The 25365-nt window shown below is 44.5% G+C and overlaps 1 pseudogene; it reads left to right on the top strand.

Annotated features, from left to right (window-relative positions):
* The first annotated feature begins 1288 nt into the window (after nt 1-1288).
* On the top strand, nt 1289-18125 carry LOC144458873 (uncharacterized; annotated as a pseudogene).
* The last annotated feature ends 7240 nt before the right edge of the window (nt 18126-25365 follow it).

Genomic DNA, 25365 nt, shown 5'->3' with positions numbered 1-25365 from the left:
GAGCGCAGACACAACCAACACGCATCTGGTGGAATTTGGGGGTTACATTGACACATTGACTCAGTCCCTGATTGGTTGGCTGACCAATTTCACAATACATGACATGTTTCCTGCCGTAAAGCAGGTTTTTTCCATGAAATTACAGCACCGGTGGCAGAAGCTTATTGCACAGCCACTAAGTAACCTATGTAAATGCTGATTGTCTGATTTTACTGTGGCCACTACCCTGTGCAACCCACATTATTTTCATAATGATATATTTAGGAAAAGATGCTGTCTGTTGCCTCTTTAAAATTGTCACCCCTGATCAAACAACACATTTTGAGTTCTGTGTATAAGAAGTTCCACAAAATAACATCCAGATCAATATCCAGATTCAGTGCGATATAAATAAAGTTGACTTGACTTATATCATTATCAATTAAAATGACCCTTAAAGGAATGAAGATGAAAGGGTTATTGTAGGTTTAACAAATGCTTTATTACCGTAAATGAAACTTGAAACCATTTTGCTGATGGAAGTAGAAATCAAATTTTGATTAAGGGGAGATTCAATGTCCAGTTGCATTTTTTTGTAATATCATAGATAAGCAAATGTACACGGTATGATCACCATTAACTTTTATACCACTGTATACATTGAAACAAGTATAGTGACACAGCGCTGCCGTTGAGAGCAGGGCATCTGAACTTTGGTGAGACGCCCTGTTCCGTTTATTCCTGTCGCTTGATTTGAAAGCCTCGCAACTGTCGAAGAATGACTGATTCATGAAGTCGAAATGACTTCATGGCTCCTCATTTTACTGCAAAAACTTAATAAGGTGTCAGCTGGCTGGAGGGCGATCACCAGGGAGCTTGAAGTTTCCGGTAAATGACCATCGCCAATAACCACCTACTTGCTGTTGTCATTTCCAGTAAATATCACAACATAAAACATGTTTTCTATTTAAAAACTACAAAGGTAGAGAGAGAGGAAGGACTCACACATGGTCGCAGGAGCAGGACTGGGTGAGGAGGTTGCTGTCGAAAGTGACTCTGAGGTTGTGTAGATGTGGAGATGGAGAAAGTGTAGAATTTGTAACATTAAGGCTGAAATAATGGATGGTTGTAGTAAGGGAAGTGGGGCCGATTAGGATCATGTCTGATTTGTCACAGTTGAGTTGTAGAAAGTTAGTTTGCATCCAGGATTTTATTTCAGTGAGGCAATTTTCAAGTGTGGAGCAGATTGCTGTAGTGATGGATTTGGTGGCGATGTAGAGCTAGACGTCGTCGGGATAACAGTGAGAAAATGGAGGCCATATCGGCGGATGATGTTACCAAGCGAGAGGATGTAAAGGATGAAAAGGAGAGGACCAAGCACAGAACCCTGGGGGATGCCTTGGGACAGCAGATTGGTGGAGGAGGTGCAGTTACTGATATGGATGAATTGCTGTCTGTTGGAGAGATATGAGCTGAACCAAGAGATAGCCAGGCCAGTGATGTTGTAACAGGTTTTTTGGCATGAAAATATAAGCTCCAGACAAATGAGCTCAGCAAGATGATTTTGAAGTATTCCAAAAGTAATCGAAAGTATTTACAGTATGTCACCCAGTGCGAGTAATCTAATGGGATATGTTGAAATTTTAGGGCATGTATTCAGTGATCTGTCGTCGAACCCTCCCAACGCTGCACCACCCCACCCTCATTGACTCCTCCATTCCTACCTAGCGAGATCTCTCCATCTACATCTAAGGCTTTCTTTCCTCCATCTGCGAGGGCCGAGAATTCTGGCTGCTGCAGGAAAAGCAGTGAGTGCGCCACCCCCCTTTGTGCACCAATCCCGGATATTCACCACTCATGGTGCTCCCATGTCATCGCATCAGCCTTCAGTCTCCAACGAGCTCTATGAGGGAAAAGCATTCTCTTCGACCACCACAATAGAGCAAGGTTATTCCAACTTCACTCAAATTCCATCAAGTCGGTGTTTATTTCTTTGACGAAAACTATTATGAAAGATTTTCTTCAACGACCTTTTTTTTCACAACGAAAATTAGCATTTGACAAGGTAAAAATTGATCTTGACAAAGAGACAAAATCTATGTTTCATTTTCAGACGAGACGAGACATGACGAAAATGTTCATGGTGGACTAGTGGACATTAAAGCCGAAATAGTAGGACCTAAAGCATAGGTGCTGTAGTGATGGCCAAATGAAGCCTCATGAAGCATTTTCTTTATTTTCTGAGCCCACTAGATGGCGCTTATGGTTTAAAGAGAGAGGCTCAAAGAATGGCAATTCAGTGTTTTGCCATTTTGTTGAACAAAAAGCGCCATTTAGTGGGCTCAGAAAATAAAGTAAGTCCTTCATGAGGCTTCATTTGGCCATCACTAGGTGCTGGAGCCATTGCAGCGATTTTTGATTTCCAACCTTGCTCACTGTTTAACAGATTTAAAACTGTACATACATATGTATACACCTGTTCAATACAGTGTCCATTAATGGTTATATTTATATTTGGATGAAAAACACATTGACAAGGTTTTCTTGGCATCAAGGATGAATCATTCATCTTTTCATGTGATTCTATGTAACTGATGACCCAAATGTTCTTTGAGGGGCAGCAGAGGCACTTCTAGGTTGACAGTTGGCTCTCACTGAGACACAGTTGAGTACCACACCTTGCCATAGCCCACATGGCCTGTGGCTACAAAAAAACCCTGTAATAAAAGCAACACCAGAAGAAAAAGAAATGGCCTGAAGCCGCAGAGTAAAAACAAATTCCTCTTGCTGCTCGGGTTCTCCTCGTAGCCAGAATTAAAAAGGATAATTTTTCATCCAGCTTACAGTATGTAGGCTCAGGGTTGTCAGAGTCATCAGAGACGCCTGATGGGCCGGTGCAGGGAGGAGGAGGAGGCGGAGGCTGACTCAGCAGCAGTGTCTTGGCTGTGGTTAGTCTGGTGGGCTGGACTGGAGGATGGGAAAGGAAAGCTATTCCATGGCAGACTGTCTTTGACTGATGGACCCATTCTGCTGACTCCCCAAAGGGGAGGAGATCACAGGAAGCCACATACAGTATATAATACATATGGGCTTGTCTTCCAAATGTAAAGATCCATACACGCACGCATATTGTCATCAAATCCCATGTGCAGGAAGTGATTGTACTAACATGTATTGAGCGTGTATCTAAAGCCTGATATGTCTTCTTCCTCTGTGCCTTACAGCTCTATTGTTGTCTACAAACGATTAAAAACACATCAGTGAGCCACAGTGTTCACCGGGTGACATGTTCCTTCACTATAATGAACACACACACTGTAGTTTATTCTGACTCCATGCCTCATATACCGTCCGACGATGATTTTTTACCCGTAATAACGGGGATTTTAGAAACAGGAACATGCAGGCAGACAGAGGGAAGGGACAATGCCAGCTGACATGGCCAGCCAATGTCAGGGTTATAGCCACAGTCTACATCCAGTTTGTCACGACTGTGGTCAGAATGAATTTAGTCCAGAAAATAGAGTAACATCAATGTCCCCCAGTTTGTCTGTGTAAAGGAACATTTCCACCACTCCGATTCAAAATCCTTCTCCTAACTTACAAAGCTCTAAATGGTCAGGCTCTGTCATATCTTAGAGAGCTCATAGAGTCATATTATCCCACCAGAACACTGCACTCTGAGAACGCAGGGTTACTCGTGGTCCTTAAAGTCTCCAAAAGTAGAACAGATCACAGATCATCAACATTAAACATGTTGACCTGTTCTGTACGACATCCATTGCACGTCTGTCCGTCCTGGAAGAGGGATCCCTCCTCAGTGTCTCGTCCTGAGGTTTCTACCATTTCATTTCCCCGTTAAAGGGTTTTCTGGGGAGTTCTTCCTGATCAGCTGTGAGGGTCCTAAGGACAGAGTTGTGTCATGTGCTGTAAAGCCTCTGAGGCAAATTGTGATTTGTGATATTGAACTGAAGAATGATGGTCACAACTACTAAAATAAAACCCAGTATAAAAATGTTTCAGATGCAGTTTGTGGGTTTAAATTCAGATGCGTTGATTTGAAACATGAAGGCCTTCAGCATGTTCCAGTTATGATTAGTCTGTGCAGTCTCAGCAGTCATTTACATCTCTGTCAATAGAATCACTGAGGAAATTATATTTGGATTAATTGAAAAACAGACATCATGCTGACATGAACATATTGCATTTGGATAATGTTACGCACAAGCTGCTCTGACTCTCTGGCATGGTGTCATACAGCGATGGTGTCTATAAAATCACTCCCTCACCCTCCTGACAGAGTGTGTGTGTCACAGACCCACAGCAAACTGTTTGAGTGTATTTATCTGCGATGTGTTGTAGGAAGGCTCAGCAGCAGGTTTCCAATGAAACAAAGCAGGGTGATGAATTAGGACTCTGTGGGATAGAGTGAACACAGCTGACGGAGGGGTGATGAATGGCCTGCTGATGTTTGAATATTACACACACATGATGGAGTCCACACACGCATAAATACACACAATGTAGCAGTGAGACACCAGATAACTACACACACACACACACACACACACACACACACACACACATGCAAACACATCAGAAAGGCATCTTCCATGTGACCAGTACTCAACGTTACAGTAATCTATATGTGCGTTCTTATTAAAATCTGTTTTAATGCTTAAACAATCTCATGTTTTCTTTAACGTTTCACAGTAATGACTCATATTTAGCAACAAATCAACATGCTGTAGGTATCAGCAGGTAAAGCCCCACACACAGGCCTCTTCAGGTTCACACTGAATTTTTCACGTTCAAATGATCAGCTGTGTGTCAACAGTGTAGTGGTGTGTATTCACAGGTACGCAGTGTTTATCCACCTCGATAGACCGGGGGGGGGGGGGGGGGGTTACCACAGACCTAGCGTAACAAACATATTGCCATCCTCAAAATAAATAAATAAATGAAAATAAAATTAAAATATTGCAAAGCTGAAATGCAAGTTTAACTTTAGATATACTGTACCGAGGAAACCTGCTGTGCAGCGGTTACAGCATGAAGTAGGAATGAATACAAGTATGGAGTGCAAATAAAACAACTTGAATGGAGTCCACCTGTGGTAAATTCAGTTGATTGAACATGATTTGCAATGGCACACACCTGTCTAAATAAGGTCTCACAGTTGACAGTGCATATCAGAGCAGAAACCAAGCAATGAAGTCCAAGGAACTGTCTGCAGACCTCCGAGACCGGATTGTGTCAAGGCACAAATCTGGGGAAGGATACAAAAGAAATTTCAGCAGCATTGAAGGTCCCGAAAAGCACTGTGGTCTCGATTATTTGGAAATGGAAGAAGTTTGGAACCAGCAGGTCCCTTCCTAGATCTGGCCGTCCAACCAAGCTGAGTAACCGGGGAAGAAGGGCCTTGGTCAGAGAGGTGAACAAGAACCCAATGGTCACTAAGGTGGAGCTCCATTGTTCCCTTGCAGAGATAGGAGAACCATCCAGAAGGTCAACCATTGCTAACGCAATCCACCAATCAGGCCTTTATGGTAGAGTGGCCAGACGGAAGCCACTTCTCACTAAAAGGCACATGGCAGCCCACTTGGAGTTTGCCAAAGGGCACCTTAAGGATTCTCAGACCTGGAGAAACAAAATTCTCTGGTCTGATGAAACCAAAATAGAACTTTTCGGCCTGAACTGCAAGCGTCATATCTGGAGAAGAAGAGGCACTGCTCATCACCTGGCTAACACCATCCCTACTGTGAAGCATGGTGGTGACAGCATTATGCTGTGGGGATGTTTTTCTGCTGCAGGAACTGGGCGACTAGTCTGCATAGAGGGTCAGATGACAGCCGCCAAATATAGAGATTCTTCAAGAGAACTTGCTCCAGAGTGCTCTGGAACTCAGACTAGGGCGTAGATTCACCTTCCAACACGACAATGACCCGAAGCACACAGCCAAGATAACAAAGGAGTAGCTTCAGGAGCAGCCTGTGAATGTCCTTGAGTGGCCCAGCCAGAGCCTGGACTTGAATCCAATCGAACATTTCTGGAAAGACCTAAAAATGGCTGTCTACTGACGCTGCCCATCCAACCTGACTGAGCTTGAGAGGATCTGCAGAGAAGAATTGGAGAAAATGCCCCAAAACAGGCGTGCCAAGCTCGTAGAGACATACCCAAGAAGACTTGAGGCTGTGATTGCTGCCAAAGGTGCTTCGACAAAATATTAAGCCAAAGGTGTGAATACTTATGTACCTATGTATTATGTTTAAATGTTTACATTTTCAATAAATTTACACAGATGTCTGAAAATATGTTTTTACTTTGTCATTATGGGATATTTTATGTAGATTTTTTAAAAGAAAAAAAAGTGGATAAAGTGAAGGGGTGTGAATACTTTCTGGTGGCACTGTATGCAACGTATCAAGACCACGCCCCTTTCCAGGGGGAGATGTCACACACTTGAATGTGCTTTGACCTGTTCTGCAAAACACTTTCGCTCAAACTAACGTTAGCTATACATCAGTAGCAACTGTCATGAGCATCATTTAGTGATGTATCACACTTTTACAGTGAACATTAACGTAAATTATGAGCCTCAAATCTCAGTATGAAAGTCTTGCTGAATCTGTGACATAACACCTTTTACTGTTTCTCTTCCGATGTGACAGCTCGTTACCTTTCCCCAAAAGGGGGCGTGGCCTTATCGAAGACACAATGCAGGTGTTGTCTAAATTTCAAGCAGCCCAGCACTAGTTTATAAATCAGTAATACTCGGCAAGTTAGACATGTTTTGGAATTTTCTGAACATATTTTAAACAATAGCCAAACAGTGTATAGTCAAAACTTTTCTAAAACATTCTGTTAATTCCAAAGCTTTTCTAATTTCATAACTTCTCCAGAAATGTTTCAAAACCATAGGAAGTCCTATATTCACGATTTGTTTTACACCTTGAAAATTTCAAGCTCAAACGCTTTCAAACTCAGTAACTTCAGCAGGATCAGTGAAGCATCACTCCAAAGTGGATGGCAAACAAAAGAGTAACTTCATGAAAGTAAAGTATATTCTATGCATTTATTTAGTCGTCCCTGATGAACAGTGCCTTTGACTGTATTGTTAGAAAATAAATTAAACTTAGGCTCCAACAAGCATCTTTTGCCCCACACTACACTGAAGAAACATAAAGCAAAAATAATCCTGTTATTCATTCTGAAAATATTAATATGAGCTTTCTAAAAGACAGAAAACTGAAGAGTGTCTATGCTTTTTCATACTGATGGAACCACCACCAACTCAATACCAGCGACACAAACGTAATGTAAGGTAATCTCTATAAAGCTGCAATTCATGGCACCACATATCAGCTGTTTTTTCAGCCAACTGCAGTTAAAGTTTAAACATTTTGATTGTTAAACTGGCATTCAAACTTTCTTCTCTCTGACAGTGCAACTCGTTTCAACTCTTCAACTATTAATTCAACTATTTTTAGCAAGAACTTACTGTACCCAGTGACAACTTGACTTCCTTGTGCTTCGGTGGCACCTGAGCAATTTCAGCCTGTTCTTACTCCTAAATGATTACGGCAGCAGCGAATGGCACCCTTTGTGTTGGTATGATATGCACTGGGTGTGTTTTAGAGGCAGTGGGCAACAGTCCAAATTATTAAATATTGCTGCTATGTCAGAGAGACACCCTTCGCGCCACTGGCAACTAACCTAATATAAAAAGCGTCAAAATCCAGACTTTCAGCTCGTGGTCTCCGTGTGTGAATTTCAAGCCCAACAATCAGGTTTTATCCTAAACTTGCAAAGGATGGCAGAGGACATACCTGTACACCAGTGTAACTGGGCTGGAAGGCCCCGAAAACGTCCACAAGCTGAGATAGATGCAAAAACAGTCTATTTATTTAAGACAAAAAAAGGTGCTCAAAGTGCAAAAAAAGCCTTAAGACTTATCCTAAACCTCACCGCGTGCATGTAACTGGAAATTCCCTGGGAAAATAGAGGTGTATTTTGAAACACAAACTGACACACTGTCTGTGAACATCCAAAACAGATGCAGGAGGGTGCCTAGTGTGTCCTGTTTTAACGTGTATGTTCCATAGCAAAATGGCCACGTTTGACGAGTTGGATGAAAATGTGTTTTTCAATCCTTACACTTTAACTTCAACTCTTTCTACTACTTCAGTTCAAACTGCAACTCATAGATGATTTCACATGCAAAATATAACAATTTGAGACATTTCAACCTGTTCACAGAGAAGTGATTACATTATCCAGTATCAGCAATAAGGGAATAAAATACGGTACTTGTACCTTTGTATTCGGTTACTGTTGGTCAGTCTCACGTAGCCAGATCATTCTCCACAGCGCTAGCTCTTACAGCTGTGTGTGTTCTCTGCTGCTGTCCCTTCTCCCTCCCTTGCAGGTCTGCCCAGGTGTGCTGCATTAGTTAACGAGGTGCAGCACACCTGGCATGGAGGAGGTGGTTCAGAGCTCCTGTGGCAGCAGCAGAGGAGAGAGGCCTCTGGTGTGTGGACTGCTGGTCCTGCTGCCTCTCAGCCTGGAAGTGTTGTCTTGTTTGCTTGTTTTACTTGTAACACATCCCATGGATTTGAGTGTTTTAAAGGTGTTTATGTGGTTATTTTGGTCAGTGTTGGAGTTTTGTTTGCCCCATAGAGCCGTCTTAGGGTGGGGCGTAACACTTACGAAAGGTCTCACATGCTGTGTCTCAAATCGTGTGCTTCTGTACACTTGCACTTAATATTTTGAATGCATAAGCGCGGTCACACTGAGAAGTATGGAAAATGCAGTGCACTGTGAGTACCCGGATGGTGCACTCAAAACGGTCAAGAAGTTGAGTGTGGAACTATGGACACTTCTCGCCCTCAATGGTCGCCATCTTGGCTACGTAGCGGAAGGGGAGGGACCACTTTTCAAACGGGAAATGGCGGCCGAGGACTGTGCGACCGTGAACGTTGCTGCATTGTACAAATACATACAACACATACTGTTGTCGGTTATAATCCAGTAATGATTTGGTACCGCGAACAATAACGCAAATGCTAATGCTAGTTTGCTAACTAGCTAATTTGTGGTTGGCATTTCCGGTGAGTGCACAGTGGCCGTGTAGAATTTCACGCACTACGCCAGTGAGTTCATAGTGCACATAGTATACTACATGGAAGTGTACTAACGGAAGTATGTGATTTGAGACACAGCAACAGATTCCCTTTCTGGCTTGTTTGCATTTCTTTTAACCAGTCACAGCTGACTTGGGCAGGACTAAGGATCGAACAGATTGGTACATCTGTAATGTCAGTGTCACTGGTGCATGCTGCTGCCAGGGTATAAAAAGATGTGGCAAATCATCTCCAACTGGCTGTGTCAGAAAACAGGTCAACATCAAGCATGAGAGTCCTGTGAGACGGAGTCTGGGCTTTTCCAGGGTGCGTTCGCAAGTTGTTTTATTTGTTGGAGGTCTTTGCAACAATTCACCATGAGAACAAAGCCGGTATGCTTTACTGAACAGTCCAGATCTTTGTCAAAATGTAGCATTTTCAGTGTGTAAGTTGTTTGCTCAGACGATGTTTTTTACCCATAACAACGGGGATTTTAAAAACAGTAACACACAGGCAGACAGAGGGAAGGGACAGTGCCAGCTGACATGGCCAGCCAATGTCAGGGTTATAGCGACACTCTACATCCGGTTTGTCATGACTGTGGTCAGAGTAAATTTAGTCCAGAAAACAGAATAACATCAGTGTCACTCAGTTTGCGTGTCCACCACTCTGATTCAATGTGCAGTGAGAAAAGTCAGCTTTACAAAACCAGAGATGAAGCTTTGCTCTTGCTCTTGACAATGTAAGTCCTTGTTTCTATCACTCTATCCTTAACATTAAATCTGCCGTCTTTGTTTCACCTCATCAGAAATATGTTCATCATATCCTTCACACAGACTAAGTGCGGGTGTCACAGTGGAAAAACTTTTCCCCCATTGACTGAAGTCAGAAGGTGATCATTCCCCTCCGAGCCACTCTAAATAGGATGTGATAAATCTGCTCTTTTCCCAGAGATATGTACTTAAATGTCCTTGCTGATAAATGTAGGCCTTCATCCATGCCCAAATGCATTCTGTTAGAAAGATGAATACTTGCAAGTGGTAGGGAAAGAGTTGGCGAGGGAGGGAGGGAGGAATGGATGGCGAGGAGAGGGAAGAAAAGGCCATTTTCTAATGTAGATGGGTTTGACAGAGTGTTTTCTGGCTGGAACAGCTAGCGGTGAATGAAATGCCTCAAGAAATGTTGCATTAACCCAAGAGGTGGAAATTGAAGAGAGGAGGAGGAATAAAAAAGAAAGAGAGAAGTCCATTTCAGTGTCATTTGTCGTGTCTTGTCTTCATATGTCACCTCTTATCCAGGCGAGCTCACTCTCACCTTTCCCCTCTGTTTTTCTTGCCTTTCTCCATCTCCCATTCTCCTGATTCCTTTACTCTTACAACCTTTCCTTTATTTTACACCCACTCTTACCTCCCCATCTGCTCCCCACTCAAACACCTGCTCTCTGGTTTGCTGCTCCGCCATATTCCCATCTCTTTTTCTCAGGCTTCCTGTCATCTTCTTCTGTCTTCTGATTTTCTCTCACCACACGTTACATTTTCTCTGCGTTTCTCTACTTTATACTCTTTTACCGTTTACTTTTTTAACAATCTTTGAACTAATATCACAGACACAAAGAGGCCTACTGATTTTAAACGCGTTCAACTCAAACATTTTCTCATTTGTTTTGTGATAGTAATAATTTTTATGTCCACCTAAAGCACCTGTGATTCATCACATCTAGATACCTGATCCAGGATCTGACAGAAAATGATACCGATCCGTTTGTAATGATACAATACACTAACGGCCTGTCCCAGTATCCACTCTTCCCCTAGAAATACCCACTTGCACTTGGTTGTGCGCGTTCACGTTTAGGCTAGTGGTGTCCCAAAACAGAACTGAGGTAGTGGAAGTGGTTTCCAACACTTAAAACCCGCCCTAGATTCCAAGGGAGCGCCGACCCACACTTTCAACAAAGTGGAAGATGAAATTTCCCAGAAAACCTTGCGAAGTCAGCAACATCAGCAAGTTTTGAAAAACATTTTGTTACTGTACGATCTGAATGTAGGCTATACAAACAACAGATGGTTGGACTAGCGTAAACTCATCAGTGACTCGGTTGAACACAGCGTCAAAATATTTAAACAAATCGACTTACCCGAACAAAATCGATCAGAACTAGAAGACGTTGTAGGCGCCTCCTGTTTTCAGCATTTCTTCTCCGTTGATTCATCAGACGGAGAAGAATAAACATAGCACGCGCCACAACACGAGCGCTGGAGCCGGCATTTTTCATTGCGTCGCTACTACGTGTGCACGTCGGCCACGTCGATTTGCATGAAGTGGTGTCTCATTTCTTAGGGAAAGATCTCTACCCTAATATTTCTCACTTCCCTCATCAAGGGTTATCTCGCAAATGAGGGCACTCAATACCAAGTGGAAGATTTAAGGGGTAGAAGTGGGATTTGGCCTGTATCTCAAAGCTCATTATGACTCCAATCAGCTGTGATGAAATGTTTTTGGCAATACTGGACACAGTATGATGTGACATTTCTTATAGTTTGGGAATATTTTCAGGAGCTGGATGTTCAACTTCGGCCTGTACTTGGACGCCCCGTTCTCGACTCGTCATCAAATAATGTCTACTCACGCCCTCGGAGTGGGACACAGATTCCAAAGGCACGCGCACCGGGCTTTCAACTACCATGACTCCATTAAATCCATCCATGGAGTTATTTGATGCTCAAAGCCGCTGACGCGATATAAAGAGAGAGAAACTTTGTGTAGGTTTGTACGAGAGGTGGATGGGTCAAACAAAACAGGCTATTCAGTCAAATTTTTCGTAAGTTACGAAGAGCAATGTGACTGCCAATCAAATTATTTGCTGATTTTTTTTCTGTGTCTCAAAATCAGACTCTGATTCTTCCCAGTGCACACAGAGGAGGATGTGGATCGACTCTTCCAGGCTGTGGTGCGTTTATGTGAGATCTTGGTCACCTTCTGACACAAAACACACCCTGCTACTTCCCCTGAGGTGGTTCTTACAGACAGCACAGGCCTCCATTTGCTGTTAATTCCAGCCAGCTCTACCCATGATGCATTAAGGTAAGAGGTGTTCCCTGCAGCTCCTTGATTAGATTGTGTGGCCAACCAGTTTACTTTCAGTACAAATCTGTTATTGTTGTGGATAAGCAAAGACAGAACCTGAAAGTATAAAGGTCTAAAAGGTGTGTAGTGAGAGTTTTAAAGTATTTTTAAAAAAGTGTAAAGCACTCAGCGTTTAGTTTACAGCTCAGTAGATCATTACACTCTGTTTTTATTTACATGGATTAAGATTTATTATAAAATTTGAACCACAAATCACTTTAAAGTGTTATATATCATAATATTCTTACTTGCTTTCTTTCCAAAAGGCAGACGGTCAGATGGATATTAATCCCAAGGCTCCCAATCTACTTTGTTTAATGCGTACACAAAGAGAAATGTCACACTGACAGTTTCGTGTTTGTCAAGAAGTAGTTCCAGCATGTTGCGGCGTCTCCAGTTACAGCACAGGTCGCCAGATACAGTCAGTGAGCACGAGGCAGGTTTTTCGTCTTTGCACCTCGGCATGATGGTACCAAACCTGACAACCTCATGTTGATTCTCAGACCTCAGGAAGCTGCACATGAGTCGCGGGAAGAAATGAGGAAAAAAAGAAAAAAGAATTTCAGATAGTGGAGATAAAGGCCACTATAGTGAGGTATATGGAAAGCTGAGGATTAAATTACTGTTGTGATCAGTAAAATTATTTTTAATTGAAAAGTGGGAAGACTAAAAAAAAAGAAGCTGATTTAGTGCAATAATTTTTGAGACATTTCCCCCCTTCCTCTGTAGAGTCCCACACAGACTCACAGAAAAAGAAGACTCACCAAAAAGGCCCCAGGTAACGCACACTAGAGTTTTTACTGCACACATCCCAAACAAACATGGCAGATTCAAACAGCTGAAATCACCAAGCGTAGCAGTTTGCTGTGGACATCTTCAGGTGGTGTCGCTCCCATGAGAACAGAGCTGTGGATACTGTGCTTCAGAAAACAACAAACTTAAGTCCTGCAGCAGTGAAGCCTGATATGAATTCACATTCCTGCAGAAATAAAAACAAAGCAGAGCAGAATAGATAAAAGGTGTGAACGAGTGAAAGAAGAGACAGAAAAGAAAAGCAGACAGTGTTCATCAGTACATAATGGTTCAATCTGTCACCGGCAGTCAAGGGACAGAAAATACACTGATTCACTCATGATTGGACCGAGCGTCTCGCCCACCTCGACCTACCGCCAGCAGCTGTGTGGAGCTGTGTGTGTGTGTGATTCTGTTTGTGAGTGTGTGTGTGTGTTCGTTCGCGTCGGTGAGCCCACATGAGTAAATTTAACTGGAACACCTAATGGAGAGAGAAGTGTGCAACGCCGGACTGGGCCTGTTTAGATGAAAGTCACAGGCTTCCACTGCTTGTTTTATAGACTGGCTCCCTGTCATTTTGAAAAGGTCAGGCTTCTGTTTTTTTTTTTTCAAGAGCAGTAAAATGGAGGGGAGGGAGAGAGAGAGAGAGAGAGAGATGGAAAAAAAATTCTCTTTCATTCTTCCTGACTGCCAGAGATGGTATGAAATACCTGGATATGCATCGCTTGCATTTGCAGGAGGTCGAGACATAATACCAACAAAGTCAAGCAAGCAACCTGCTAATGGGGCCTGTTAACCCGCAGGGATGGGTTGAAGAGTGGGGATGACTGGAGATGACCGAGGGGCAAGGTGGGATGGAGAGCGGCTGGGCAGCCTGGCCGGCACAGGAAGCAGTGAAAAGATTAAACAAGCATTGACGTCAGAAAACAGGAACCCAAAGAAACAGTCTCAACAATACTTAAACTAGAGGCCTGAGTGTAGCGACCACTGTGACTGGAACAGCAATCCGTGAAGAGTGGGAAGAATGCTGGGGCTGATATACAGGAGGGCTGGCAGGTGTGTGTAGAGCAGGGAGCAGTGATGAGCTGACTGAAGGCAGGTGCAGCAGTAGGCAGGGCCCAGGGTGAGGCAAAGTTTCTCCTGTCAAGTCTTTTTTCTATACATCACAGCTCTTGCATGGTAAGTGGCATATGCCTCTTTCAGACCTCTTTTGTGTGTATGCAGTGTTTTTACATGAGACGCCAGGTGAGTAGCAAGACAGGGATGAGACATACACACTGGTGCACACGCAGAGAGGCAAACCAGACGAGCCTACGAAAGTCTACAAATCCAGTGCTTGGGCAGTGACGTGGGGCATTAGAATCCAACAAAACAAAGGTGTCCATGCTGTTATGGTGTAATGGTGCTCGATGGCATTGGGTGGAAATGTGGCGGGACAAAGACTAAAGCTAAAGGTGCGGACACACCACACTGACATCAACGAACTAGCAACGACGAAAGCCAACTGTTGCGTCGTCTACGTCACCTCACGTCACCCTGTGTCAGTTGCATTTGAACACACTACACGGACTACATCCGACGGCCAAGTAGCACGTACATTCTGCGCCTGCGTGAGAGAGAGCGGAGTGAGAGAGTGGTACATCCTGTCAGCCGAGGGGTTTCCTATCTGTGCAGCCGAGCACCGCAGCACCTCCACGGACTATTACATCCAGACGGTCCCGGTGTTTCCTCCTCAGGCTCCACTTCACTCAGCTGCTGATAAACCCGCTGCTTCTTCCCACTTTAACCTGAATAACAAACCAGGGCTCGGTGCTCCGGTTGGATCCAAACGGAGAGCCGGGGCTAGCTCAGAGACTAGCGGAGGCTAACTGGCTGTGCTTCCCTCCGGTCATGCTGCGGCTAACGCTTCGCTAGCCGCTCCCAGCTAGCTCCGGTTTGTTATTCAGGTTAAAGTGGGAAGAAGCAGCGGGTCTGTGGAGCAGCTGAGTGAAGTGGAGCCTGAGGAGGAAGCACCGGTTAGCCCCGGTTTCACTACAGGCAGATTCACTCGCTACAGGGGCGAGGAAATAAAACCTGAACAGCCAATCAGAGTGATCTCTCTCACCGACAAGCTCCGCCAACGATTCAACATGCCCAATCAGCCAAATAACCGCTGACGCCCAAGTGCCGACGGTGCGGGACACACTGCAAAAACTAGGGCGACAGACGCTCACTGACGGCCTGACTTTGGTCGACGGCTGACCGTCATCTTGGTGTGTCAGGGCCTTAAGGCAGCCAAAGTCCGACTGGGGCGGGTGGGAGGGGTGGTGAATGGGTCCAACAAACACCGACTTTCACCCGAGAGAGCGGTGTTCGCATCTTCTAAAGAAGTGTATTTTGAAAACAGACAATGCATGTAACAGGCTGAAGTTGACACGGCGTCCCAGAATGTCAACAACCAACACACCCAGGGTACCTTGGACGTCATATGTGGACGTGCAAGTGCATGACCAAACGTGGACATGTGATGAGGTCAGTGTGAGGATGTGTTGACCAGGGACACAGAAGATTCAAGAGGAGTGGACAGGAGCAATTCAATTTTCTTCAAAGGGCAGACGTTCAAAGGTGACCACAGTTACTGTCTTGTTACAAAGACACATTAAATTCTGACGACTAAAAAAGGCAGTTCTTTCAGCCACTGACCTTAAACTGTAGAGTAATGATTATTAATAGCAGCAAATATTTCCAACTCAGTTCTACTACAACTACACTTTTTCTCTGATGTCAGCAGATGGACATTTGTCACATGCAGCAAATGACCCGTCGCCTGTACACCACTGACTGGTGAACTGATCTCAGTGTGTAAAAACGGTGAGGTGCCCGTGTAATATGAGCTGATATAAGTTCTGGAAGTCTTTGGTCCATTACACCATCAAAGAAAAGGGCCGGAGCGGTGTGTGTGTGTGTGTGTGTGTGTCCTTTCTCTGCTGCTTCTCAACTGGTAATTTAATCTGCAAATAAACTCCTCTCCTCACACCGCCCAGTGCTTCACCACCCACAATTAACCTGACTGTGAACTGGGCTGCTGCTCCGGGGAAACTGCAGCCCCGCTCTGAGCTATACTGCTCTCAACCGAACCGTGTGTGTGTGTGTGTGTGTGTGTGTGTGTGTGTGTGTGTGTGTTTGGGTATGTTATATCGGCACCACCTGATGCTGATACAATGCACAAACTCACATACAGTTTAAGTACGTTACGTTTCACAAAATTCTACATTCACAGTTCTGTTGGCTACAACACATTGCTGTCACATTTCAGAGTGTTTTCAATACGGCAAAAAAGTAGAATACCAGAGAAATTTCCTTGACTTTAAATTTAAATGTATAGAAACTAATATAATTTGGGTTTTTGGGTTTTTTGTACAAAGCATACATTACGGTCTGGCTGAAATGGGCTCTTTGAAGTGAAGCAAAATCAGTGATTTCTCTCTAAACACATTAAACATGTTAGAAAATATGCAGTAAAAATGTGAAAAGACTGGGAACTAGGCTACAGTCACGCAGCAGCTCATGTTCCCTGGTTCGGGAAATTTGCACAGTGCAACCGTGTGTGTGCTGCTGGCTCAGCTGATAAAGAGTTTGTTGCTGCGCAGCGGCTCGCGCTTCGGCTTGGTGTGTTTTTATCCTTCGCTCTCTCATCAGCGTCCTCATAGTTCACAGCAAAACCAAAGTAGCAGCAGACCTGGAGTTTATAGGACGATCTTCTGTTTCTGGTCTGCTGACTGTGTTACTAACCATTGTACAACCAGCTAGCTTAGCGTAGCTCCCTCCCAGTACGTCTCACTGGAGTCCTGTTGGCTGCCTTGTTGAGCGCAGTGACACTGCGGACATTATATTAAACACAGTTTGAGCTGTATAAGTGTAACAGGATAGTTCAATGCATTGCTGCGTTTGTAACGTGTACTGAACCAAAGCCGAGTATACATATACGTTACCTACGATTAGCTTTACTTAAGCTGATATAAATCTTTTACATCATAATATTGTTGTTGTACATGCATCATTACTAAATAGAATACTGGCCATTTACTGCCTTAGCTTGATGTTTAGCTCTTGTCTTCTTAGGACATTTTTCCCCCGTGAGGCAGCAGCGTCCTGCAGGTGTCCATTTTTAAAAACCAACACCTGCCCATACCTGTAGAGCTCAGTGCCAGAACCGACCCCTTAAAGTCCATTCTCACTGAGGCTGAATATCTGCACGGATTATTCTAGCGGAAAAATATAAAAGCTGATTTCATGGGTTCTTACGGAAGTTTGCACACTGGGGCGGAACTTTCGTGCAATGACCCCCGCGGAATTCGCCGGCGTAACTACACAGCTGGGCCAATGAAATTGTTTGTTAGTGACGTTGTGCAGACCCAGGAGAGTCCAAAATCCAGTCAGGCAGGACAGTATGGGAGAAAGGTTGATAAACCTCATTTCACAGCACCCCGTCCTTTTTGATAAAAGACGGGATGATTTTATGAACAATGAATTAAAGGACAACGTCTGGCGGTTCATTGTCCAGCTTGGTGGCTGCAGTGAGAGTGGTAAGTGCTAAAGAAAGTTGATGTTGACGCTTGTTAAACGTTAGTGCTAGCTAAGTTAATGTTAGCTAGGCATCAGGGTAGCTAACATTACTGTCATGAGTCTGTGTTCCCAGTGTGTCTCCCCTCCCCTGTGTCTGTGTCTCCCTCTCTCCTAGGGGCGGGTCCAGCGAGCCAGCAGGTGTGCAGGCTACGCACCTGTTCCTCATTCTCATCAGTCTCAGTTAATGCCCGGTCTCTCCAGCCACTCGTCGTCAGATCGTCCAGTTTCCCACGCGGTATACTGTGTTTAGACTCTCGACTCCTTCAGTGATCTTGTTGCCAGTGTTTCCTGTTGCTGTTTCGTTGTGACTGACCTTGTTTCTCCTGTGATCAGGAATCCTCCTCGCTCACCTGCATTCTGCCTGCGCCTGCTGGATCCGCCCCCGTCCTTCACCGTGCCTCACCGTTGTGCCCCACCACCTCGTCTCTCCACCCTGCCTTCACCCTGCCTCACCGCACTGCCTCGCCATCCAGCCACAACATTCAATTAAAGCACCTTTAACTGATTCCTGTCTCCGAGTCTCGCATTTGGGTCCCACTCTCAGCTGTTTAACGTGACAATTACTGACCCACACCGTTCACACTGCGTGGACTTGGAACGCAACAACGTGAAATTCTGCGCCGCGTCAGTACCGCGCCTGTGTGTATGGTTTTAAAGCGGAAAAGCGCTACGTGAATATTCCGCAAATACGTCAATACTACATTTCCGCATCGCGGCAGTGAGAACGAACCTTTACCCGGCATTATGTCTAAGTCAAAGCCAGTGAAAACATTCAATCACTGCCAGGTTAGGAAACATGTTAGCATGCTCCTTCCACCACCATCAAACCTCCAAAGGATCCCAACTCCATGTAGGCTGCCACCTCATCCTCGGGCTGCAAAGTGTCATGGCTGGAGTCCTCCACGTCGGTGACCAATGTGACCATGGGGTCAAAGGTTACACTTGTGTCACTGACTTTCAAAATAAAAGACACTGCAGCTTGATAATAGTGATTTAGATGTTAGAATATTACACATATACACATACTGCACAGCTTTTTACTTTGGTTTAGTCTGAAAAACAAAACTTGTACTTTCTACTCAGTCGCTGCCCGCCTGCATGTAGTTAATTTTTACCCGTGCCCGTACCCATGGATTTATATAGATATATATACGCATGTTTTTACCCATTACGTAGCTTTTTGTAGGGTTGCCCACTGGGCACCTGAGGGTACCTGACCCAGTGCAGTAAAGCATCCAGCCCTGAGTAGTGTCTGCACTGCCTTCTCTCAGGGTCTGTATGGCTCCAAGAACCACCAGCGTCTGGGCAGCTTGTAGCCTGAGAGGTAAAACCCAGGGCAACACCACAGTTATATTTCATACTTTATTCATTTATGTTTATTTTATTCTGCTTAAAATATATATTAAACTGTATTCTTGTATTTTATTTTGTGATCTTTGGATTCTCATTTTTATTTTGCACCTTTTGTAGGAGCCTTGCTGGAGGGAGCCTGAGACCAGACATTTAATTGCTAACTACTGTTCCACTGAAATTCTGCATTTGACAAACAACTTGAAACAAAACAGTCAACAAAAGATGCGCTGCTGCTTGCAAAGCTCCATAATACAAAGTAAAGTAGACACAGATAGACTTGTAAAAAATATTATCATCCTCTTCTCTCGGCTGGATAATACCGTAACAGTGGGTAAAAAACTGAAGCAATAAAGTGACGGGGGAGAAAAATAGTGTTTTTGAAGCGTCACCAGTCCAAATGTCTTCCATGTGGGAGTCAAAGTGGAAAACTTTATAATCTTGCTGAGAAACATCTCTAAATAAATTCAAATTAAATGTCTCTCACCTAAAATGGATCAGTAATTAAATACACCTCCTCACCAACTCGCGCTCAGCTACAATAAACTTCTCTTGTAAAGTTACTGAGTGTCAGTGCTCTAAATTATGATAAATGTTTTGAAATTAAAATAGTTGAAGATACAATCTCATTTATTTGCATCAGTTTATAGAGAAAAAGAAAATAAATGCATTTCAACTAAGGAGCACAGACTGCATGGCTTCTCTACAGTTCCCTCTTCATGCACGAGACTGTGAAGGTATGTTTGTGCTCGTGTGCACAGGATCTATTCATGATTGACATAAAGACTCTGGTCAGTCCACGTCAGGTGATGGAAGGTGTCATGTTGTGTTGACTGCTGGTTGTGTTAGTGTGCGCAATGCTGGGTAACCTTGGGGGAGAGGTGTATGGGAGGCTGCTAGATGAGGTGGACTGGAGGCGGGGGAGGATGTATACTGTCCGCTGCTGTCATGGCATCAGATTTGTTCAGGAAAAGAAAACATTATTTATATATGGTATTGATTTTAGTTGCACACATTTATCAATCAATCAATTTCCGTGGGGTTGCTGGAGCCTATCCCAGCTGACAGGGGTGAGAGGCAGGGTTCACCCTGGACAGGTCACCAGACTATCACAGGACTGACACATAGAGACAAACAACCATTCACACTCACATTCACACCTACGGACAATTTATAGTCACCAGTTAACCTGCATGTCTTTGGACTGTGGGAGGAAGCTGGAGCACCTGGAGGAAACCCACGCTGACACGGGGAGAACATGTGGGAGCACCTGGAGGAAACCCACGCTGACACAGGGAGAACATGTGGGAGCACCTGGAGGAAACCCACGCTGACACAGGGAGAACATGTCAGAGCACCTGGAGGAAACCCACACTGACACGGGGAGAACATGTCAGAGCACCTGGAGGAAACCCACGCTGACACGGGGAGAACATGTGGGAGCACCTGGAGGAAACCCACGCTGACACAGGGAGAACATGTCAGAGCACCTGGAGGAAACCCACGCTGACACAGGGAGAACATGTCAGAGCACCTGGAGGAAACCCACGCTGACACGGGGAGAACATGTGGGAGCACCTGGAGGAAACCCACGCTGACACGGGGAGAACATGTGGGAGCACCTGGAGGAAACCCACGCTGACACGGGGAGAACATGTGGGAGCACCTGGAGGAAACCCACGCTGACACAGGGAGAACATGTCAGAGCACCTGGAGGAAACCCACGCTGACACAGGGAGAACATGTCAGAGCACCTGGAGGAAACCCACGCTGACACACCATAGTTTTGTGCCCCCCCACCATACAGAAAAGGCCCTATCTGTGGACAGGAGACATTCACCTTATTCACACCTGGCTTACATTTTATTGATGTAAAACCACAAGGATGAAAAAACAGGGAGGTTTAAGCAACATAAAAATGTAGACTTTGGGAAGACTGTGGTAATATCTTTAAAAATGCTTTTCTCTGTATTTTGGACCGGCTCAGGCTAAAACTCCCCTCGCTGGATTTGTTCTGCATAAATGAGCGCTGTGAGCAGGTGAAACACAAATAGTCTGCTTCTCCACTCGAGTCGTATACCCTTCCTCCAAGGTATTTTTCAAATTAAGCTCGGCAAATATATTTCCAAAGCCTCAGAGGCAGGCTGTAGTGGTTAGCACAGTTTAATGCTGCATATTTCTGCTGTGTTAAAATGCAGAAGAATTTAAATATGGAGCCGAACAATTGCTCCAAATTACGACAAATGTAAACTAGGAGATTCATACTCTCCTACTTTGCCACTAAATTCATGATGATAAGCATTAGTGTAATTACTGGTACTAATGAGGCTGGTGCAGGTAAACTGCTGTGGTTGGCTGAATTGTCAAATACTGTCAGAATATACATTTTGTGAGGAGATAAAAGAACGTGAAGAATTCTCTCTCTGAGTTTGAATATTTCAGCCACAGACCCAGATGATGAATGTCGTCTTTCACCCTGGAACGGTGCATCATTATAAAAACACTTGTATTTCTACACAAAAAGCCCTATTTGGTCCCAGCCCACACTTTTCAGAAACATTGCTTTCCACATCTGTGCTGATGCTGTGGGTTTGCAGCATGCTCGCACACTCTTTCCTTCATCCTAATTAATTGGCACTTCAGATCCCTGCTGTATCACTGAGCCTCCTGGTTTTATCTCGCACGCTAACACACTGACAGCTGCTGCAGTCTCGGAGGCAACAACACAACAACAAGCATGCCCTGTGTGTGTGTGTGTGTGTGTGTGTGTGTGTGTGTGTGGTGTGGGGGGTGGACATGTGTTTGAGTAGGTGCTGGTTTTTGCCTTTTTTTTTAAAAATCTATATTTGTATCCTTTGGTCTTTTGTTTCTTCCCAAACTTCTATACAAACTGGAAACCCCATTTTTTCCTTGAATTTATAATTTGAACCAGACAAATATTAATAATCTGCAACTTTCCTGTTTAATATGCGTCCATTTTTCTACCCTGCGTTACCTAACGATAGTGATTCAACCTATGCAAGAATCTTTTTTTCACATTTGCTGTCGGATACTCAGGCCTCTAGTTTCGCAGACTGGGCGAGGCAGGGGCGCAGCGCACCGGCGCTTCGCCAACTGGGTGTGGTCAGGTGGATTTTGCAAGTTTGGCACACCGTGCGCCTGGCGCAGCTACTCCTCTTTCCCACCTCCATCCCTCCTACCTGCGCAAGTCAGAAAGAGGGAGGAGAGAAGGCGTGGAGTGGGTTTTACACACATCACACCAATCAAATGAGCCCCTCTCCTCGCCCTTAAATGCGCCGCGCGAAGGCGTAATGAGAGTTTATTCAATTCGCCATGGCAGAAGAGAGCAGCAGCGTCAGACGGCCAAACTTCTCCCAGGAGGAAACTGATGTTTTGGTCCGGGAGGTCCAAGCTCGCAGTGTCCAAATATACGGAGCTGCGAGCAGACCTCCACGGGCTGATGATGCAAAGGTAGCCTGGGAGGAGGTCACCACAATTGTAAATCAATGTTGCGTTTCTCTCGTGTGCGCGCTCTCTCTTTCTCTCTCGCAGTCTCACTCTGTTTCTTTTCTTTTGACTTTTCTAAGATGACAGATGCTGAATATATACTCCCTATCTGATGCTGTGGCTGTTTGTGGTTGGCTGAGAGGAATGTGAACTCATTAGTTTGCAGCTGTGTTAATCAAATCAGGTTGGGTTTCCATTACGCGTGCCAAACGTGCCAAACGTGCCAAACGGTGCCAATCCCCTTTGATCTGACATCAGATGTGACGGGACAGTCGATATAGAGACACATTTATGTGCTGATTGCAGATAGCTGCATTGAATAGTGGTTTTGTGGCTATTTATTGCATCGTTAATGTGCCTGATATTCTGGAAACCTGCCTGTGAGGTTTTGGTGACGTGTGCGCACTGTCCACCGGTCAGCCAAACTTCCACATACACCAGCTGCGCTCTGCCTGCGCTGACAGTAGACCTGGTTTCAGCTGGAGAGCTTTTAGCGCACCTTCGGCGAAGCCTTTTGGCACAAAACTGTCACTGCGCCAAGCTGGATCTGTCGACACCTCCCCCTGCTGCGCCGCCACACCCATCTCAGCGCACCTCGGTCTGCCAAACTACCAAACTGAGCGCGCCTCAGGTTGCGTTGCTTGAAACTAGCTCTGCTCGGGGTTCGCCACCCTGCGCTGCGCTGGGAAACTAGAGCCCACAGAATGTAAGTGGACTGCATTTGTTTAGTGCCTTTCTCGCCCAAGGATACTTTGACACGTGGACTTAAGGAGGAAAGGATCAAACCGCCGATCTTCTGATTAGAGGAAGACCCGCTCTACCTCTGAGCCAAAGACAGTGTGAACAGGAACTACACCAAATCTAAAATGCTACAAGTCCGGACCACATGAACCAAACTACAGGTTTGAAAGCACCCTATTAATATCAAATTAGAGTCTGGACAATAATGAATTTTTGGTTGGTTCCAAGGGCCACTGACCAGGCTGCTGTATCTGGCACCCTGGGAATAAGTATTGTATGTACTAATTATGGCATTTGCAGTTGTCCCACTAATACAGCACTGGTTACAAGACTGGATTTCCACCTGGGAAATGGTCTGGGACAGGCAAGACCCTCAGGGGCCTGGAGGGCTGCAGGTTGGCTGTGAGGCAAGTATTTTGTATTAAACTGATTAATTACAAATGCATTAAGTGCATGTGCTTTATTAGTGAGTACCACCAAATTTTGGTGATACTCACTAATAAAAACTAAATATATGCAATGACTCTGTCCCTGATGTTGTGTCTGGGGACCTGGAGAGCCCAGGTGATGAGAAATGCGTGTCACTTATTGTAAAATTAAAAGAAAAAAAATCTCTGTGTATGCACATGAACAAAATTTGTCACAATTACAAATCTGTGCTTACACATGGTTTTATTTCATAGATCTCTGTCATCATGGAAGTGGGTGCATGTGGATGAGCCTCAGGCTCCGTCTACATGTAGGACTACACAGATGTTTTTGTAAACAGATATTTTTTTATGTCTAGGCCTCCCATCCACACGCAAACAGAGTTTCAGGTCACAAAAATACTACTTTCATACTAAGACCATGCAGGGTGCAGGGAACTTAAATATTCACAGGAAACAGAATTTTCCGCAGGTGTGTCCAAACTCCCACTGAATGTATCCAGATACAAAACACATGCAATAATGAGATGCAGTCACTGTAGAGCTGTAAGAATGGATTTCATTATTAAGTAGGACTAATTTGAAAAATTGTGGTTCTGTATTTCAACACATTTATACATGCTCTGGGAAGGCTTCTGAAATACTGTAATATCCACAGGACGGTAACGACATTAAAGGAATATTTCACCTTAAAAAATAATTGCACATAGTACCAACTTCCCAGGGCTCATGATCCCAGGAAAAGTTTTCTATCAAATGGTACTCAGGAGAGCAGAGTGCCAAGAAAGTAACATTGTAAACAATGTCAACAAAGGCCAAATGAAACAAAGCATTATGCCCGCAACAGTTGTTTTGCAGCAGTTTAGCAAAAATAGCCGAGGACGACAAGTTCAGACCAAAGATTCGCGATGAGATAAAACCATTTTGGAACGTTGTAGAAAAAAGTTGCAGCAGTGTGAACTGGCCGGTCTGGATGGTGTCACCTGCAACTCATCTGGTCAGATCACTGGCAGCTGGTTTTAAAGTCAGCTGTTTCAACAGCCAATCAGCTTGTAGTGAAGTCTGCTGGACAAGTCAAAATGGCCGCAGACGGCGTGTTGGGTAACTGCAGCAGGTGCTCCGTCCCCGCCGAGCCCTCTGTTTCCGTATGCTGGCTGTATGTGCTTATGCCCCGCCCACACACGCACATTCTCATTGACTGATGAATTGGCGCTGGTTATTTATATTATTGTGGCGTATTGATTATGAATACAGTCCATCTGATGCTGGTTTTGTTTCATCACTGTAGCCAGTATCTCACTATCACTATCTTCATTCAGATTTTAAGAAGCTACAAATTATATTCAGCCACAAAATAAGTCTGAAAAGCTGCAAATCTGAACGGAAGCACAGAGAGTTGTTGACTAGAGATGATACGCCGTCTCATGGCGGTCACTTCCTGTCGACGTTACAGATCAGAAGCACAGAGAGTTGTTGACAAGAGATGATACGCCGTCTCATGGCGGTCACTTCCTGTCAACGTTACAGATCAGAAGCACAGAGAGTTGTTGACAAGAGATGATACGCCGTCTCATGGCGGTCACTTCCTGTCGACGTTACGGATCAGAAGCACAGAGAGTTGTTGACTAGAGATGATACGCCGTCTCATGGCGGTCACTTCCTGTCAACGTTACAGATCAGAAGCACAGAGAGTTGTTGACTAGAGATGATACGCC

Source organism: Epinephelus lanceolatus, chromosome 20 (genome assembly GCF_041903045.1).
Source record: "Epinephelus lanceolatus isolate andai-2023 chromosome 20, ASM4190304v1, whole genome shotgun sequence".
NCBI classification, from domain to species: domain Eukaryota; kingdom Metazoa; phylum Chordata; class Actinopteri; order Perciformes; family Serranidae; genus Epinephelus; species Epinephelus lanceolatus.
The sequence above is the reverse complement of the archived record's forward strand: the minus strand, read 5'-3'. Positions and strand labels throughout refer to the sequence as shown.